The following is a 12436-nucleotide window of genomic DNA, read 5'->3' as shown; positions in this document are numbered from 1 at the left end:
TAGAATAGCCACGTGCAGTAAATCTAGATTTGAGGTCAGAGGCCTGTGCCTCAAATTTGGCATCCGACGAACAGATCTGCCTCATCCTGAGGAACTGTCCGACCGGGACGGCCCTAATAGTAGATGGAACATGAGCTGAGGATGCATGAATCAAAGAATTCACAGATGTGGGCTTACGACATACATTTGTTTGGATGGATCTATGAGCATTCACCTCAAAAGTGACATCTAAAAAGTTGACTCTCTTAGTGTCATAAGTATAGGTTAGAAAGATGTTCAAAGAATTCTGATTCAGCATCTCCATAAAATCCCCGAGCTGCTGCACCGTCCCGTCCCACAAAAAGAAAATGTCATCTATATATCTATGCCAGCACAGCACATGGGAGGCGGCCTGCGGGCCCTCGTCGCCAAAAATGAATAATTGGGGTAGTGGCGGGTCCAGTTGACCCTGGTGTGTTGTTTTTTGCACACGTGTCGTTTTTATGTATGTTTTTCTTATATATGTGTACAAAATTCTTATGTAGCCATAATGTTTCCATATGAGAATGAAAGCTTTTTTATTTGGCTATCTTCTGGGCATTGGAACATTATGATTTTTTTTAATAATATTCTTAATTTTGCTCCCTTCTCAAACACTATGCGGCAGAGCTATTTCAATGCCCACTTAATGCACCTTTAGAAGCTCCTTTCATTTGCTGCCCAGCAAGGTGCACTATATTGAAACAGTCTGTATGTGAATTCCACTGTCTGAGCATCTTTGCTCACCAGCCTAGTGCTCAGATAGGACAATTCACTTTTTTATATTGCTTTAATCTAGTGTATGGGATCATGGTGAGCAGCAGTGGAAAGTAGCTTCTAAAGGAGCATAACCTAAGTATTGAAACTGTATTGCAACATGGTGTTTGGGTGAGAAGAAAGAAAAATAACGTAATGAAGTATATTACGAAAATTTGTAATTTTGCAGTGCTTGGAAAATAATTAAATAAAATGTTGTATGACTCTTTGGAACCTCTGTTCCCATATTAACTGTAACTACGTATTTCTAACCTAATGTGCTTTAATTTAGCATTTCAGCCTCAATTATCTTAAATACAGACAATAAGGCTCCATAATTTTCATAGTTCTACTTTCAATTTATTCTAAAATTATATTGACATAAAATGTTTAAATTAAAATATTAGCTAGGATCTCTAATGAGTATATCCAAGCACACAGATGCTCAATGACAGAACATAAAAGACACACAGCTTCCCAATTCATAGAGTCTCTTTTAACTCTGGTACAGGTTTTATTACTGCACATTACATATTCTCAAGGGAAGAATACCTCCATACATGCCATGATTTCTTTTCTATTTGTACACACAGAAAGTCCTTCTCCGTTTGTAGCCTAACCCATTAAGAGGTACAGGTGGGGGCTCAAACATCAGTTGCATTCATAAAGGGGTTGCACGGGACTTTAACATTGATGGCCTATCCCTAGGATAGGTCATCAATGTCTGATAGTACTGGTTGTGACACCCAGCACCTCCGCTGATCAGCTGGTCCCGGTGTTGTTGGTGGTCAGAACTGCTCACTAACTTCATCGATTTTATAGTGGCCATGGCTGGGTACTGCATATCTGCCCCCTATTCAAATCAATAGGGGGTGGATCTGCAGTACTTGGCTGCAGCCACTATTCCATTGACACAGCTGTGCAGCTCCGTAACTGAGCAGTTGTAAATGCCGCTGAAACTGGGAACAGCTGTTAGTTACTTAGTTACGCTCTTTTAGAAGTTCCTTTACACTGCTGCTCACCAAGATCCCATACACTAGATTCAAGAAATAACAGACAGTGTTGCACCCCCACCGATCAGACATTGATGACCTATCCTTAAGATAGGTCATCAATGTTAAAGTTCCGAACAACCCCTTCAATATGCCCATGTAGAGTAGCTGTGGTAGATACAATATCTGAAATACTGTGAATATAGCAAAGTAGCAGCTGAAGCAAGATGTTTTTCTCTATAATCAGCTACAGAAAGTAGAATAAAAAGCTACAATCATAAAATAATGTCTGATTTGTAAAAATATGGTGACAAGTCTCTTTTAACCATTGTGACGAGCAAGGTATGATTCGATGAAGTAACCGTTTAACACATGATGGTGCATGAAACAAATTGATAAAATCAGTCAAGCTGCTTACCGTTCAATTAACTATGAAATAGATTTATTACCTAAAAAATGTCTATTTACTAGAATTATAAGTCGTCCCTTCACAGTAATATGGGAAGGGCAAGGTGAAGAGTTTTGTATTCATTAAAGGGAACCTGTTACCCCCAAAATCGAAGGTGAGCTAAGCCAATTAGTATCAGGGGCTTATCTACAGCATTCTGGAATACCGTAGATAAGCCCCCGATGTATCCTAAAAGATGAGAAAAAAAGGTTAGATTATACTCACCCGGGGGCGGTCCCAGTACGATAGGTGTCGCGGTCCAGTCCGGGGCCTGACATCATCTTACGATGACGTCCTCTTCTTGTCTTCACGCTCTGGCATACTTTGTCTGCCCTGTTGAGGGCATAGCAAAAAACTACAGTGCGCAGGCGCCGGGAAAGGTCAGGGAGGCCTGCGCACTGCAGTACTTTGCTCTGCCCTCTACAGGGCAGACAAAGTACGCCTGCACCAGAGCCGCAGCGAGAAGACAAGAAGAGGACGTCATTTGATGAAGATAGGAGGCGCTGGACCGTTCTGCGACACCCATCGGACTGGCCTGGGACCACCCCTGGGTGAGTATAATCTAACCTCTTTTTCTCATCTTTTAGGATACATCGGGGGCTTATCTACAGCATTACAGAATGCTGTAGATAAGCCCCTGATGCTGGTGAAATTAGCTCACCTTCGATTTTGGGGGTGACAGGTTACCTTTAAGCAACTCCTCTCTTGTCTAGTCCTTATTTATTGAATGCTAAATTTTATATTCTGGCAAAATGGAAACCAAAAGAAAGAGTTGTGGAAGGAAGCACAAATAGGCAGCCATGGACACTACATGTCATTATTATAAACCGAGACAAGGAATCAGTTATGGGAAATTGTAGGGAAAGCTTTGATAAAGACATCGAGCTAGAAAGACACAAAGACACATGGATCTTCACACAACAAACATGTGGATATCAACATGGAGACTACTAAGATGTATGGATAAATGGATTTGGCTGGAGATGCAATCACTGTTCCTGCTAAGGATTTTGGACTTTTCAGGCCGGTAAATCAGTAATTGGGTTAGTTTTGGATCTGATTTTCATCGACATTTGTTACTGTTTCATCAGTGATTTTCTTGACTACTAAAAAATGTGAAAACATTGCAAAGTTTGTCCTGCCCACTACAATGTGAAAAACAGACAGCAAATGGTTGTCTGTGAGTTTCACGAAACCATAGACTTCTTTTAATGATTTTTATCTGTGACTCTGATTTTTTGCATGTCTCCGATTTTTTTTACTGACAATATGATCTACAAAATAAACATGGATCTTTGAACAGCACCATGGACTGTAAGGCCACATGCACATGTTCAGCATTTGGTCAGTGTTTTACCTCAGTATTTAAAAGCCAAAACCAGGAGAGGAGCAATCAGAGGAAAAGTGTAATAGAAACACAGCTTGATTTTCACTGACTGGCAGAATGGAGAAATTGGAGATTTTTTTTTCCCCTCTTCTCATCAGAGACTGACTCTGATAAGATGAGAGAAAATATGGTCACGTGACCCTAGCTTTAGGCTGTTTTAGCCCTTTCTTTTCCAAATTGTTCAGCTTTTAGGGAATACTGGTTACAATGTAATTCCTGTTGCAACAGGATTCTTAGATTTAATCCTTTTCTTTGATGGTATTATGAAAAAAAAACAGCTTGAAAAGATTGCGAGGGTTTTTTTTTCAATATATATTTATACTCATTATGTAAACTAGGGGGCAGGTCAATGAGGGATCAGTGACCTGTCAGAAGCCATACTGATGAATACCTAATCGGAGCACCACATGAAGACCCCCACAGGTCTCCCTGGAGCACGAGCATATCATTAACTGAAAACTGAAAATAAAGGATTTCATCAACCCAGGTATCAATATAATCAGTATAACTGCGCTGACCTGACACTGTCTGTAGGTTACTGTGCACAATCTTGCTGACAGGTTCCCTTTAATAAAAAAATAAAAAATCAAATTCTGGATAATGCATATAATACAGTTTAGTTCATCAACCCTTAGAGATTCTTCTTTGTATTTGATGTTGTAGTTGCTTTTAATGCATTGCTTGTACCTGTATGTATTTGGAATAAAGATTGTTGGCTCTATACCACCGTACTTCTATGTTTGTGCTCACAGTTAGTACAAAATAGGCTGTAAGCATCTCTGTTGGAAGCAAAGAGCTAAACCACAGGAGATAGAAACAATGGCTAGTGCCAGGACGTAATGGCAAGGCTCAGGAATATACAATGCCAGGAGTTAGAACCATAACTGAGTGCATGAACATGACCTGTCATCAGGAACAAGGAGACTTGAAAGTAAATTACTACCCATGAGATAATAGGCACAATGACATCTCCTACTGAACAAGGTATAGAATGAAGGATTACAGAATTTAGTGCCTACATCTACAAAATAACTCTTCTCACCCCCTTTTTTATATTTATGTTGCCATATTCTGAGAGCTATATCTTTAGTCTTACTTATTTATCTTTTATTTTCAATTGCTGGAGTTATGTGAGGGTTTGTTTCAGAGGCGTGAAGAATTTTTTTTTATTAATACAATTCTGGGGTACACCGAAATTTATGATCAACTAGTAGAATACCAGCGGCTTCGCTCGCAGAAAATATGTTAAATTGTTGTTTATGGTAGCTAAAGTAAAATTTTCAGTGTCACCCTGAAATTGACATTATTCAGAGTGCTACAGTAAATTTATTTTTCCACTTTAAATTTTTATTTTGGCATTTTACTAATTTGTCATAGCATTGACGTGAACAACTTTTTTTTTTAAATTCAACATTTTTATTGATTTTACATATTATGTAGTATAAACTATTACTATTTTTTAACTATTTTTTTTTAATCAAGAATGAAAATTTATGCACCTTACACAAACATATAAAACATTTACTCCCAATTAACAACATAGTGCAACCCTTCCCCCCTCCCTTCAGTGTAATCTATAAGTAGTTCACGGACAAAAGAGTAAAATTGGTTTACAGTTAAACAACTATCTATTGTAGTGCTTTTTGGTAACCAATATTTCTGGTTTTACCTTCAGGTGCATATATGAAAAGATTTTTGGGGTTACCCACTCTAGAGCAAGCAACGTACAACTGTCCATGTGAAAAACACGGGCTCTGCAAATTAATGCAGGCTACTTTAAGTGATTGACCTTGTGCTTTGTTTATAGCCAGAGCAAATGCAAGTTGGATAGGAAACTGCAAATTCTTAAAATTGAAGGGCATGTCGCTTGGTAGTAAAGGAATACGCGGAATGAAAACATTTGCTCCCTTAGAGTTTCCCATAAGAATAGTGGCTTCAATAACATTGGCCATGAGACTTTAATGCACAATCTTGTGCCATTACACATTTTTGGTGGGTCAAGGTACCAAAGTAAAATTATTGCGGCTCCTATTTTTAAAGTGAGCTTATGCGGTGGCTTTCCAGGAGGCTCCAAAGAATTCAGGAACTCCAATGGATACATTATGGCTTGTTCACTCTCCATGACTGAATCAATGGACATGTATGTGGTCGCTAGACCAGGAAGCCTTCCCTGAATTAGTAGATGCATGGAGCTGATACTATCATTTTTAGGCGCTAGGATTGCACGTTCACAAAGCCACTGATGGTTGTTAAAATTGTTACAAATACCAGGGAAAACTTGGTCAATAAGTTCCATTACCGAAGATGTCATTTCACAAAAATCTTCCGGAAAGGAAATGAGACCAGTAGTGAAATCAGTAGGGAACCTGTCATTTCCAAGGCATAGTAGCTGGTGTGTAAATTTGTCCGCAGTTGTATTTCCCATCAAATGAACCTGCATATTATTAGTAAGAGTTTGCTTCTGAACATGTATCCACAGATAAGAAGATTTTAGACAGGCATTCAGCTCATCCGCTTTTGTTGCTCCCTTAATAACAGGTAATGTCTGGCAGAAGTCACCTTCAAAAATTACTACAATTCCCTTCATTAAACGATCAGTTCCCCGCAGATATTTCAAGGTGCGATCAAGGGCCTCGACCACTTTCTTGTGCGCCATGATACATTCATCCCAAACAATTATTTTGCAAGTTTGTAATACCTTAGCTTTCCCAGAGCCCTTAGTGATATAACAGACAGGCGTTTCTGACAGCACTAGATTAAAGGGCAATCCTAGTGCGGAATGAGCCATGCGCCCTCCATCTAAAAGACTGGCCACAATCCCAGATGATGCAACAGCCAATGCAATGTCATTGTTTGAGCGAATTTCTGCAAGCAGCAAATTAATTAAAAATGCTTCACCAGTACCTCCTGATGCATCTAGGAAAAATAGTCCCCCATTTCCACTGGAAATCTGAGCCGTAATGGCCATATAGGCCAATCTTGGGTCATCAACCAAAAAAGGCTTATTTAATATGACAAATTCTTTACATTTTTCCAAATCATAGCTTTTTTCTTGCAGAATATCTCTATTCATAATATCAAAGTCTGGTCGATTTGGTGCTGGTAAACCTAATTCTGTTAGAGTTTTACTATTGATAGAAATGCACCTTTCTTCTAACATCAAGAGGGCTTTGTTGAATATGTCAGCAGTGATATTTAAATCTAAGTCTGGATTAACTCTCCTTTGCACTCTAAGAATATCTTCACTAAGATATTCTTTGTATTTGTCCCAAAGCGCACAGGGATTGGAAGGTGCGCAGGTTGTAATTATTATAGCGAACAGGTCTCTTAGTTGAGGTGGAAAGCGAGTGAGAGATGCTTCCTGCAATGTCATGTCCCAGTGTTGATCGTCTTCGATCAGACCATGCTTTTGGCATGCTTCCCTGTAAGTTTGACACAGCTCTACATCAACTATTTTCAAATCTGTGAAAGAAGTTGGCCCATGGACAGTGTGAAGCAGTAATCGGAGGTTTTAACACTCTGCGTTGTTTGCGTGTATACACACGTCCAAGAGCATCACTGAAGCGTCCATCACATCCTGGGACCCTTGCACCTGGTTTCCTCTTGCAAAATATTTTTCTCGATTTATTCCATGTATAATATTTTGGAACATCTGAACAAATGTTAAAAAAACAGACAATGTGATTTTCTGGATTTTTTTTTCTCAGCTTGTCTCCCATAGTTGAGGTCTACCTATGATGTAAATTACAGACGCCTCTCATCTTTTTAAGTGGTGGAACTTGCACTATTGCTGACTGACTAAATACTTTTTTGCCCCACTGTAGGTATATAAAGGAGGAGATAACACCGCAGGTATATACTATATACAGGGAAGATGACATACAGGTATATACTATAGACAGGAGATGACATACAGGTATATACTATAGGAGGAGATGACATACAGGCATATAGTATATACAGAAGAGATGACATACAGGTATATACTATATACACGAGATGACATACAGGTGTATACTATATATAAGGGAGATGACAAACATGTATATACTGAGGGGAAAATGAGAGGTGTCAGGTGAAAATGAGGGGTGTGAGTTGAAAATGAAAAGGTGTGAGTGCAAAATGAGAGGAGTGAGGGAAAATAGTGGAGTGATCGGAAAATAACAGATGTGGGGTCGAAATGACAAGTGTTAGGGGGGAATTAGAGGAGTGAGGGGGAAAATAAGAGGAGTGAGGGGGAAAATGAGAGGTGTAAGGGAGAAAATGAGAGATGTGAGGGGGAAAATGAGAGGCGTGATGGGAAAATAAGAGAAGTGAGGTGCTATAACTAACCACAGATATTTACTATGCCCAGGCAACGCCGGGCTCTTCAGCTAGTCAACTATAAATTGATGAAAAAGTTGCCTACATTGTAAAATGTGTGTAGAAGACCTATGTCTGATCATTATTTGGTAGGCATAAAAGTCCATAGATGATATTTTTTTATTGGTTGAACTAGCAGTCTTGGGATCAGTCTGTGTTAGAATAAAGTGATAGCCATCTTGGCCATTCCAAAATATTATCGGATATTGCAGAGCATCATATGATCTATGTGTTTCTGCAATACGTTGAAGATTGTCGCTTCAATGCTGAATAATTATATCTTGGCTTTGAAAGTCCTGTACAACCATTACAATAGCTACTTCGTTAACAGTGGGAGAATTAAATCGCCTTTCATGTTCACCAACCGGTGTCTAGTCTGCTCTTATTCCAACTTGACATTCATCACTTGGCATTCTTTCTAAGGCTATTTTGAAAAGGTTTACTAACTGATTGTGCTGATGGAAAAATCTTTGCAAATTCAACACAATCTCTTTTTTTGTCTCAAGAATAGTTTCACAACGTCTATCAGCTTGCATTTGTTCGTCTCCCAAAAAATACATTTGGAAAACTTTGGATCTTCATTTGCTACAGGAAGCATTGAACCGATTTTGTGATATATTTGGCCCTGGACTTTAAAAGTTGGCATAAATCCTGCTTCCTGGAGTACAGCTGTTGTTCCAAAGGATGTCATCAGGAAAGATGAATTGTATCTCCTGGACTTGGGAGTTGTTCCTGACATGTATAAAAGAAGTGGTTCAGGAGGTAGATCTAAAGGTGGCAAATTGACTTTGCCATTTGAGCAGCACATACCAGGCGATTGCAAGTTAAAGGGCCACTGTCACCCCCCTGCAGCCGTTATAAACTAAAAGAGCCACCTTGTGCAGCAGTAATGCTGCATTCTAACAAGGTGGCTCTTTTAGTTTTGTGTTCAGGTATTACTAAAATAAAGCAGTTTGAAACTTTGCAAAAATACCTGTCTTTGTCCACGGAGGCGGGTCTGAAGCCTCCTCTGTGAAGCGCCCAACTGCCGTCACTCATCTCTTCTGGGGCGATGGTCGCCGCCTCCTCCGCGCTGTTTTCTTTTCAAATCTGGTGCTGTGTAAATATTTGTGGGGCAGGCGCAGTAAGCTCTGGCGGTCTGACGTCCCAGCCAGGCTTGCAGACTGCGCCTGTGCGGGCAGTGCGGCCACCCACCTCGGTAATCCCTGCCCCGCACTGTGTTATGCATTATGCACAGTGCGGGGCTGGGATTCCTGGGCATGCGCACTGCGTGTGTCAGCCACTCACCCAGGTCCCCCCGCTGACACATGCAGTGCGCATGCCCAGGAATCCCAGCCCCGCACTGTGAATAATGCATAATGCATTACTGCTGCACAAGGTGGCTCTTTTAGTTTATAACGGCTGCAGGGGGGTGACAGTGGCCCTTTAAACTTCTTTGCTTGACAATGTTTGCATATTATGTCCATTTTGCCAATTATGACTTTCTGATGTGACCTATAGTCTTGAATTGGGTTGTAGTGAAATGCTTCCAAACTCAAATCATCTTCCTTACATCTTTGCACACGTTGCATATGTTGGAGCGCCCCCAGACACAGGGCCACGAGTTCTCGGTACCGGGCCTCTCTGGTTCGGTTCTGAGGCTGTCACGGTGGCTAGACCCGGTCCGCGACCCTGCTAAGGGGCGTCCAATAAAGGTGGTACAGTCTGTCAAGGGTTCGTGACTCCACCTGTGGTGTTCGGTCAGGGTAACCGACGCTGCTGTGGGGTCCGCTGGGGTGATGGAATGGCAGCTGGATGGTATACCTTCCCACAGGTGAAGTATGTCCCCAGGGCTTCCCAGTAAGGTAGATGGTAATGGTGTGAGGTGCAGTCAATAATGAGGACACAAGGTTGCAGTCTCTTTACCTCTTTACTGAAGACTTCAGGATCCTCAATCCAGAGCACGCTTAACAGGGCTATCTGAGACCGGCCGGTCCGATGGGCATATCCAGAGTTTCCTTCGCAGATGGAAATCGTTGCCTACCACTAGCGCCTGTTTGTGTTGTAGTCCTACCCTGCCGAGCATTCGGAATAGTCCTCACAACTGCTGTTCTCGTTCGTTTGTTCTCTACAGCTCTCTCTTTCTTTTGGTTCCAGATCATTCTAGTTCAACGTCCCCCAGGTATGTTATGGCTAGGACGCACCCGTATGACAGGAAGGCCTGGAGTTCTTCTGGGACCCTAGAGACGCCCCTCTCCCACAGTTGCCCCCTATGTCTTCGTAGGTGTTTAGGTGAGACAGCCAACCTATAATTAACTGTCCTGCGGAGTTCGGAGTAAGGCCTAGAGTCAGTTACTCCCGCGGTGTTCCGGCCACCGGCTACACGCCTCAGTAGGATGTTGCCTCGGTCTCACGGCACGACTCCTACTGGTACTCCTTTGTGCTTGATCTCGTTTACACTGTTCCACAATATCCTTCCCTTCGTGTCTCTCTCTTGGATACCGCCGCGGGGTGTGCAGGTGCGGTTCCGTTACGTTCTGTTCTGTTCGCTAGGCACCTGCCAGGTTCCCACGCCCGACAGGGACCCCCCTGTGTCTTCTCCCTGCAACACCCCCTGCCACGGGATGTTGCCTGAATCCAACCCAGTCAGCTTCTGACTAACTTCCTCCCCGACCCTAGTTTTACCAGTGTGAGGAGTGGCCCAATAAATAAAGCCTTTTGCTCCCCCTAGTGGCCGGAGTGTGAAGTGTAAAGTGTTCTGGTAATACCTGGTCAGGAGAACTCCTTTAGTGCCATCGGACGTACCATCACTCCCCTTAGTGGCAGAGTGTCATACTGCAACGACCAGGTCTCTGGGGCGCTGCATATGTCGTATGCGGTCATTTTCACAACGTTCATCCTTTTGTTCAGATGTTTTCATATTCCTTGCATCAGCTTGCCTTATCCGATTCTTGTGAAGATGACATTCCCATTGCTCTGATGTCTCAGCTGCCTTACATTTAGCCAGTCTCATCCGTTTCTTTTCAAGCCGCGAGTCACGTTGTTCACTTGTTTCAGCTCTTTGACACAATTTTGTTTTCTTAGCTTTTGGATGAACTTGCCCAATAGATGGTCGTTTTTTTGGGCACCATTTTAAAAAATAGTCCTTAGTATTATGACCCTTTAGTATTCACCAGACATTGATAAGAGATATAATAGAACGAATAGTAAATACATAGCAGCCCTCACACAGTTACTATGACCTGAAGGAGCTCACATCTAAGTAATGAAAACCGCCTCACAGGCAGACTTGTCTAGTTGCCATAGCAACCAATCAGAGCTCAGCTTTCACTTTACCTCAGCAGCTTCAGTGATGAAAGCTCCCTGTATAGTAAGCAATAATGACAATCTTACTATGAGTCTAAGTGGTAACGTTTCTCCTTATGGAGACTGACATACCAGATCTGGCTTGTGAGAGTAAGGAGGCTTATTCGCTGTGCAGTGCTCCTCTGGGAAATTTAATATGCAAATTGCCTCGTCAGAGAAATAGAGGACTTAAACTCTATAGCGCCACCTGTTGGAAGTAGCAATCCTACAAGTCACAGTCAACCCTTTAATGAGTCATGGAATATAACTTAGAATAAAAGCCAAATCAATATCTGAATTCGCAGACACGGTGTTTCGGGGTGTTGGCCCTCGTCAGTGAGAAGCATGAGAACTATTGTGGCTAGGTGAGAGGCTCTGGACTGGGGTCTAAGGGGTATAATTTCTCCTTATGGAGAGTGACATACCATCTCTGGCTTGTCAAGGTAAGGAGTCTTATTTACCATGCAATGCTCCTCTGAGAAAGTTAATATGCAAATTGCCTCTTCAGAGAAAAATCTTACTATGTATCTTAATATTATCTTAATCTTACTATGAGGCATTTTTCGCCAGACCAATACTGCTGCTCAGTAAAGTTCATCCGTGTGCGTAGGGTGCATCCATCTGAGTGTGTTTGCATGCGTGTGGTACTTGCATGTGTGTGTGTGTGTGTGTGTAGTGTGCATGTGGTATTTATGGGGTGGTGTTGTGGTATTTGTGGGGTGGTGTTTGTGTTGTGTGTGTCTAGAGTGGTCTGGTGTTTGTGTGGTGTCTTGTGGCATTTGTGTGGTGTTGTGCTAGTGGGTTGGTGTATGTGTGCTGTCTGTGTGATATTTGTATGGTGTTTGTGAAATGTTTGTGCGTTGTGTGTGGTGGTGCAGCCCCTTAAGCAGCGACTCTTCGGTGCCGTCGCCATAATCCGTCCTTGTTAGTCACAACTGTTGTTTTTCCCCAGCATTTTTACTTTCACCTTCACATTTCTCCATTATATGTATAGAGCCTAACTTCGGGGGCACCAATTTTATGACGGGGGGACGCTAGCGAGATTTAACATGTGTTAGGGCTAGCGGAACGCACCGAGTAAATAGAGATGTTTATTGATACTGGTGCGTTCGCAGCCCGGGGTCCACCGTGCAGGAGTACCTGCTGCTA

The sequence above is a fragment of the Ranitomeya imitator genome, chromosome 4 (assembly GCF_032444005.1).
Source record: "Ranitomeya imitator isolate aRanImi1 chromosome 4, aRanImi1.pri, whole genome shotgun sequence".
NCBI lineage: Eukaryota > Metazoa > Chordata > Amphibia > Anura > Dendrobatidae > Ranitomeya > Ranitomeya imitator.
Note: the sequence above shows the minus strand (reverse complement) of the source record.